Here is an 8,805-nt window from a genome sequence, read left to right as displayed (position 1 = left end):
TTTTTTTTTTTATTTTATAAAAAAAAAAAAGGAAAGTAGTATGCCAATGCATATGGAGTCAGGTAGACTGACTAAATTGAATTAGTTTACTTAATATATCGATACATTGATGTACTGTAGATAAATCAAATCATATAACCTCTTTTGAAGTTTAATTCCAAGTTTTTCCTAACTTTTTATCAAAATTAATTGCGTGCTCAATTATATGTAGACGGCATATATATAAGTCTAAGTATTTTCCATTGATTAAATTGCTGCTCAAAGTTGTTTCTTTGGAAGCATGGGTGTAATAAGGGGTCTTAGATTACCTCAAGGGATCTCAAGTTCTTTAATTTTCTAGATATGAAATACGCTAATGATTTCATTGGAAAAGTATCGGTAACTTAACATAAGCGGTCAACCTGAAGGTGACTGAGGGATCTAGCTAGAATTGATCGGTCCAACAGTGAGATGAACGTACAGTCTATGGATACGTTAAGCAGACGAACTCGGACCAGCTAGTGGATCATGAATTGAAATTCTAAAAGAAAGATTTGTCATCGAATGCCCAACTCTTGTTGGGCTTTACTCTTATCGTCCTACATTTGGGCTAACCTCTTAAATTAGCAGCTGGGGCGCCTTGTCGTCTATTAGAGGACTATTAATTACTAATTTACTATACAGATTGGTCTGAAAGCTGAGAAGGTGATTACTTGCTCTCTGTAGTATTGGTCTGAAAGTTGGGAAGGTGATAACACAGTTGTTGCAATATGCCTGGAACTCAACCCTGCTGCTTCAGTTTGGTCTTTCTGAGATCCATGTTCAATATATCTGTCAGGAAGCATCATAGCCCTCCACTGTAACAACAAAAGCAATCAAGAAACTTAGCATGGACTCTCAAACACTCAGGAAGGTCGGAATTTGAAGCTATAAGAATATTACCTTGAGCTTGCCATCAAGTAATCCATTCAAGCCAAAGAATTTGGAAACGTGGGAGCCGAATCCTCCGATTGATCCCTCTTCTACGGTAATGAGAATCTCATGTTCTTGAGCTAGCTGTCTGATCAAATTTCCATCAAGAGGCTTGCAGAATCGTGCATCAGCCACAGTTATGGAGATGTTGAGAACTTGAAGCCGCTCAGCCGCTGCTATACAGCTTTGTACTATTGTGCGGTAACCCAAAATGGCCACCCTATAACCTTCCCTTAACACCCTTCCCTTGCCAACCTATTTCCAGAGTTTGAGTTAGCATACATGCCATTCTGTCATAAACGTAGATGACTCGTCAAAATTGGTCAAAGTTTGTGTTACGTATAGGAATGCTAGGGAATATATAAGTCAACAAAATATATATTTTCACATGTTGAGTTTAAATTAAGCCAAGAATCTAGAGGTTTAGAATATGAACCTCAATGGCATGCATGCAAAGGAGAGAGAGAAAAAAAAACAGAATATAATATGTATTATGATATATAAATAAAATAGAAAGAATGATAAATTTTAAAAGATAATTTTAGAACTGACTTTGCGGACCATGCAGACTCACAAAATTGATGATGCACAGTTTGAACAGTATAAACACACTGTGCAAATGACCCTTGCATATCAACCATACATAGTTTACAGATTCAGAGTTTATTCCTGGTCGGGCCTATATAAATATACGTGCGCGTTTAATCAAGATAACAAATATAAATAGAGAAAATGCTCTTTAATGATTTACCTCCAATGGGGTTCCTTTGTTGTCTGGTGGAAGAATTGATCCAATGCCGTTTCCTCTAGGATATCGGAAGCAACGTACTAGGCCTATCATCTATGGCAGAAGCCGTGGAAACCAAGTGCATAAGTTCAGTCTCAGAAGAAGGGGCCATGAAAGTTGTACCAAAGGCTCCGCAATGTGTTGGACCATCTGCACCTACAAGACCAGCCCTATCTATAGCAAATCTCACTGGGAGCTTTTGTAAGTCTACATCATGAGCCACCTATACCACCACAAAATAAGTTAAAACCAAAGATTACTGAAACTACATTAATTATTAGATTACTGCACCATTACCAAATAATAGCAACACTTCTCTATTTTTTTTATTTACCTCATCATAACCACTCTGAAGAAACGAAGAGTAAATAGCACAAAAAGGTTTAAGGCCTTCTGCAGCTAGGCCAGCAGCAAAGGTTATAGCATGCTGTTCTGCTATCCCAACATCGAAACATCTGTCTGGGATTGTTTCTGGAACAAGTTGAGTTTAGCACCACTTCCCATTGCAGCATGGATGGCTACAACTTTATCATCTTTCTCGGCTTCGGTAATTAAGGACCCTGCGAAATACTGCGTGTATGTATGAGTACTTGATTTCTCGCCTTCAACTGAGTCCCTGACTTAGTGTCAAATTTCACAGCACCTGATGATCACATAACCAAAAACCAATAAGCCAACTAACACATTGATGGTGTGAAATTAGTAAAACAAAAAAAATATTTCTTTACATAGAATGTCTGTTATTTTGTACCATGCATCTTATCAGGGGAAACTTCAGCTGGAGCATAGCTTTTTCCTTTCTCAGTGATGACATGAATCAGAACAAGCCCTGGTTCTGGTAAGGATTTGATGTTGTTCAAAATGTAGACAAGGTCTTCGACATTATGACCATCCACAGGACCAATATAGTGTAGTCCAAGTTCTTCAAACAGACATGCCCCAGAACCACCCATCATTCCTCTCATGTAGGAGTCAACTTTATCAGCAACTTCATGTGCTTATTGTCCAATTTTCTTGGTCATACCTTGTGGATGTCCACAAAAACCTCATAAGTTGGCTTGAAGAAGGAAATCTAAGGCGTTAATCAGTTGGGCTAGCTGAAGGCTGAAGCCGATTGTGGCATATACTTTGCAGCTTCACGTAGTTGTTGGAACTTTTGAGTAGACTATAATCTTGTGAGTGCTTTGCTTAGAGCTCCAACTAAAGGGTCAGGGGTGTTGACAGTGGCAGTTGGCAGAGAGGCTTGTTGTCATTCAAGATGATTATATGATCAGAATCAAGGTAGCCTGCATTGTTTAATGCCTCATTTGCCTGTCCCCCGGTCATGGCTCCATCTCCTATCACTGCAATCACATGATTCTTCTTGCCTTGCAAATCTCTCTAGCAACTGCAATTCCTATATGCGAAAGGAAAATTTTGGTTAGGTCTCCCAACAAATGGTAAAAACAAAAGCACTGCCAAATAATTCAAAAGCCTTTATTATTATTATTATTATTTTTTATTTTTTTTATATTTTAAAATAGAAGTTGAATTCATTAGATCAACAACAAAATTGCTGAAGTCTACCAAAACTTACATAAGAAATCTGGCAAGAAAATCTGGAGTAACCTCCTTAAGCTAAAGCAAACCATTAAAGATCACTAGGATGCTCACAACTAAGCGAGCCTATACAAGAATGAAAAAACCTTGCCTCCTACTAAAACGAAATCATTCAACTAGCCCTCATATGCCAATCACACAATTGTGGTACAAGCAAGACACTGGAAACATCATAAAAGACTCATAGAAGTTAATCCAACCGAGCTCACACAGGCTCAGTACCTTAATACATGCATTAGGACCCAGATTGCCTTGACCTGAGCCCAAGCCCAAATTAACACTTGCCTAGCAGGAAGACTCCCTTGCCCCATCAGCCCAAGGATGAGCCCAGGCCCAAACCCAATCCAATAGAGGAGTCGCCTCCATCATCTGCACAGTCGCCATCCCATCTGGCAGCCGTCCCTGTCCACAGATCATGTTCAACCGGCACTGGTGTAAAAAACTAAAGCACCAAAACAGGCCAAAACTCAGCCTGGAGCACCTCTGCAAACTCCTCTAACAAGTGAGGAAACCGGAGAAGCAGCGACGATCTTCAAGCCAAAGATGTCGCCGAGGCTAGTCCTCTTGCCTAGAAAGCAATCTCTCTCGTCAAGATACCGAGAAAGAAAGTTGGAATCGTAGACCCAAACTAGTCCACGCGATCCTCAACTCTCCCAATCTACGGCGCCGATCTGTCCTTGAAGACGGGAATAGAAAAAAAGCCTATGTGATTGCAGCATTTGGCAACAACGAAAAAAGAAGAAGTTATTTTTGAAATAAATTACAAAATATTTAAGTGGTCCTTAACTCATAAAGACAAAATTTGAAATTTTAGTCTCCATCAGGTTTGCATTTTATTTTCTATTTCCATCAATAAAAAGAAAATTTTACAATATATAACCTATGAAATACATATTGTAAAATGTTCCCATAAACGAGCCATTTTCAGAAATACTGACACATAAATTGTATGAACGATTTAAGATAACTCATTATCACATCTAAACTATAAATATAGGGGCACATAGGGGCACTCCCCATTATACAATACATCTAAACTATAAATATAGGGGCACATAGGGGCACTCCCCATTATACAATCCGTACTCCTCCTTTCCTTTTTTAGTAACCTAAATTTTGTCTTTAATAACTTAAATTTTGTCATTTTATAAGAAATTCAATCAAAAAAATTAAATGAATGAGTGTATATTGTAAAATGGGGAGTGTGGATTTCACTCCCCTAAATATATAGACTAATATATTTCAAAAATAAAACACATTTTGCTAGAGATTTGTACTTGTTTCCAGCATATTTCCCAAATATATATATATATATATATATATATATATCTAGAGCGAGACTTCACTTTGAAATTAAAGTGCGCATTTTTAGTTTAGGGTCACTTTTCGGTTGCATATTCACATCTCGACAGTTCAGTTTTTAGGTACTAATGTATAGATCATCTCTGCAAATTTTCAGCCAAATTGATGACCATTAAGGCATTGATTACTACCTTAAAGCTAGTACGGTTCAGGTTGGACAGATTTAATTCGTCCATTGGTTTAAGCGAGTTAGATAACTTAACGATCATCAATTTAGCTGAAAATTTGCAGAAATGATCTTATCTTCAAGAGTGTTGAAAACATGGTGAAGTGCAACTATTAACTCAGAAACTCCTAGGCTTGAGCTCAAGTGACCCCCAATCTTTGACATTGTGTAAACAATCTCTTCCCTAAGTTCATCTGCTAAAATTCCAAGTTCTTGAAATTCATATCAAAAGCCAATCAATGCACAAATTTTAATTCCAAGAGTGTTTTTTCCTCATCAGCAACCACTAATGTTCCATAAGTAATTAGTTCTTTAATTACCTCAATAGAAAGATTTCTCATGTGAATAGGATAGTTTATGGTGTCCAGAATTGGAGTTGAGGGCCTCTCTCGTGAGAAATTCAACAATTTTGATTTCGATAGCTTGCCATTATTCTAGCTTTCTTGGTGACCTCCCTTCATGAAAGTGCTCTTGTCATCAACTGAATTATTGTGAAAAGCAACAGCTATCCCATAGAACTAAAAAAAGCAGAGCCGGCCCTGAGGGCTGCAGCCTGAGGCAGCAGTCTCAGGTCACCGGTTTCCGGGGGCCTCAGAGAATTTAATTATGTATATATGTTATATATATATATATATATATATATATATTTTCTTTACCATCATACATGTTTGTGTGTTGCTCCAGCGGCTTGCTGTTTATTTCTTTTTAAACCAACCAAGGTTCAAACCTCATAGGCGTATTCTCTTTTCACTTTTTTTTCTTTTCCTTTTCCATATAAAAATATACACTTAATTATTGTCTTTTCCTTTTCATATCAATAACTAATTCATTTCTTTCTCCATATAAAAATCTTTTCCTTATAAAAACTGATGTTTTTTTTTTCTTTTCCTTTTTCATATGAAAACAGACAATTAATTCATTTTCTTTTCCTTTTTCATATCAATAACTAATTCATTTCCTTCTTCATATAAAAATTTTGACCAAAAATCGTAGCCTATATATTAATTATTTTTAACTGTAATGTATTTCAGAAATTTATATACGAATCAACATTCATATATTTTTGTTTTGTTATTCTTTCTACACAAGATTTTGTACTGCCTTTTGACGCAATACACACACACACACACACACACACAACCTTGCTCAGGTGCGGATATCCACACCTAAGCAAAAAGTACGGATTTCCCATTTTTACCAACTTTCCGATCATATTTTCACATCTCAACCGTTCAGTTTTTAGATTCTAATGTATAGATCATCTCTACAAAATTTCAGCCAATTTGTTGATCGTTAAGGTATCCAAAACTGCAATTTACATGAACGAACCGAATCTATCGAACCGGAACTGTTCATGTTTATAATGGTAAATTGCAGTTTTGGATGCCTTAACGATCACCAAATTGGCTGAAAATTTGCATAAGTGATCTATACATTAGGACCTAAAAATTGAACGGTTAAGATGTGAAAATATAGTCGGAAAGTGGGGAAAACCTGGAAATCCGCACATTTTGCTTAGGTGCGGATATCCGCAGCCAAGAAGGGCTATATATATATAGGGCCCTTCTAGTGAGGGATCCCTTTTTTTGGTATTTTATAGGGATAGGCATTAGACTAACTTTTCGATCATATTTTCACATCTTAACCTTTCAGTTTTTAGGTCCTAATGTATAGATCACTTTTGCAAATTTTCAGCCAATTTAATGATCGTTAAGGCATCTAAAACTGCAATTTACCATTATAAACACGAATGGTTCCGGTTCGACAGATTCGGTCCGTTCGTGTAAATTGCAGTTTTGGATGCCTTAACGATCACCAATTTGGCTGCAAATTTGCAGAAGTGATCTATACATTAGGACCTAAAAACTGAACGGTTAAGATGTGAAAATATGATCGAAAAGTTGGTCTAATGCCTATCCCTATAAAAGACCAAAAAAGGGATCCCTTAGTGGAAGCCCTCTATATATATATATATATATATATATATATATATATATATATATATATATATATATATATATATATATATATATATATATATATATATATATATATATATCCTATTCAGAGCGGAGCTCCGCTTTGAAATTAATGTGTGAAGTTCGCGTTTTGGGTCACTTTTCGATTTCATATCCACATCTCGACCGTTCTGTTTTTAGGTACTAGTGTATAGATCATCTATATCAATTTTCAGCCAAATTGATGATCGTTAAGGCATTGATAACTGCTTTAAAGCTAGTACGGTTCAGGTTGACAGATTCAGTCCGTTCATTGGTTTAAGCGAGTTAGATACCTTAACGATCATCAATTTGGCTCAAAATTTGCAGAGATGATCTACACAGTAGTACCTAAAAATTGAACGGTTGAGGATGTAGATATGCGACCAAAAAGTAACCAAAAACTCGAACTTCACACATTAATTTCAAAGTGGAGCTCCGCTCTGGATAAAATCTGTATATATATATATATATATATAAATAGATGAAGGGCCACATTTTATTTCTTCGCCTCAGGCTGTTAGAATCTCAGGACGGGCCATGGAAAAAAGAAACAGAAAATTACTTCTAATTAAAAACATACACCTCAATTGATTGGCTTTCTCTTATTTGAATTAGAAGTCACCGGTAGACTATACAAATATGACTATTGATAAGATGAACTCGTCGGAATTTATAGTGCCACATCGCATTGCATGAAGTACTCCATTATCAATAGAACTCCATGACATTGCTAATAATATGTTCATTAATAATAGGAACATTTATATCATTTAGGGATAATATCACAAATGATCACTTAATTATGACTCATTCGATCGTCCTAGCTCATTTCATACAGAGTGGACTAAACTTGCTCAAAAGAGTTCGGGTGTTGGTGCTCTCACATCTCAATTGTGCTGTTGTTACTTACTAGTTTGGTTAGTTTGTTGATTTCAATGGGATGTTGTTGGTTTGATAGTTGAATTGGAATTGTATGTCTCTTTGAGGCTTCCTTGCTTAGGCCTAGCGATCTTCGCTTACCTTTGTCAATAAAAAGTGCTTGCCTTTCGAGTTCAGAGAGTTGAATAAAAAAAAAAAAAATTGCTTTCAACTTCATATGTAGTTAGACCGGATGAGGCTGTAATTGTTTCTTACGTTGTAAATTTGTTGTTTCACAGAGTTCAATTGGCTTTAGACCAGATGAGGCTGTAATTGTTTCTTAAGTTGTAAATTTGTTGTTTCACAGAGTTCAATTGGCTTGTCAAGGAATGGAGGAAAATATTGTGCGGGTTTCATTGATGCAGTACTAAGAGGAGCATTTTGTATGTATATTTGTTTTCCTACTCCATAGGCAAATAGGATGCTGGGTGTTCTAAAAACTAAAAAAAAAGACCAACCAGGTGAAAACAGAAGAGATGACCTTTTAGAGCTTAGCGAAATTTTATTAAAAGAAATCTGCTAGTGCCTATCAAGTATCAGCCCAATATTCTACAGATACCACCAGTTGTTACAAATGATCAAAAAGGGCCAGCTTCAGAAGCTAGGAAAGGCACGATGATGATAAGAGATGGTGAATTTTCATTAGAGGTCTCGTCACTTGCTGCAAAATTTATGAATCTGTCTCATACTCGTAAATTTGGGGAAAGATTGTCGATCATATGCCAGAAGCAGTCTCGTGGGCAACTTAGGGTGTATGGTCAATTTGCAGTCATGTAAAGTTGTGTTCTTGAACAGTTGAACTGAAAGGGTGATTTTGCTTTGGATGTAACACAGTTTATATAGTCTTCACAGAAGAAGTTTGAGAGTATTAATGTTGTAAATACTGAAAACAACTATGCCTTTTCATGAACACTGCTTCTTAATTGTGAGCATGCTGATTATGTACTGAAACGCAATATGTTTCACAATATATCTTCCTACACGAGTCATCAATATAATTTTTGTTTATGAGGGACAGAAAG

The 8,805-nt window shown here is 36.3% G+C and overlaps 1 pseudogene; it reads right to left on the bottom strand.

Moving 5' to 3' along the window:
- Positions 1-647: 647 nt before the first annotated feature.
- LOC112199009 lies at positions 648-3,721 on the bottom strand (annotated as a pseudogene).
- Between the last annotated feature and the right edge of the window lie 5,084 nt (positions 3,722-8,805).

This window comes from Rosa chinensis, chromosome 4, assembly GCF_002994745.2.
Source record: "Rosa chinensis cultivar Old Blush chromosome 4, RchiOBHm-V2, whole genome shotgun sequence".
Classification (NCBI taxonomy): domain Eukaryota; kingdom Viridiplantae; phylum Streptophyta; class Magnoliopsida; order Rosales; family Rosaceae; genus Rosa; species Rosa chinensis.
Note: the sequence above shows the minus strand (reverse complement) of the source record. Positions and strands in the feature narration are given on the sequence as shown.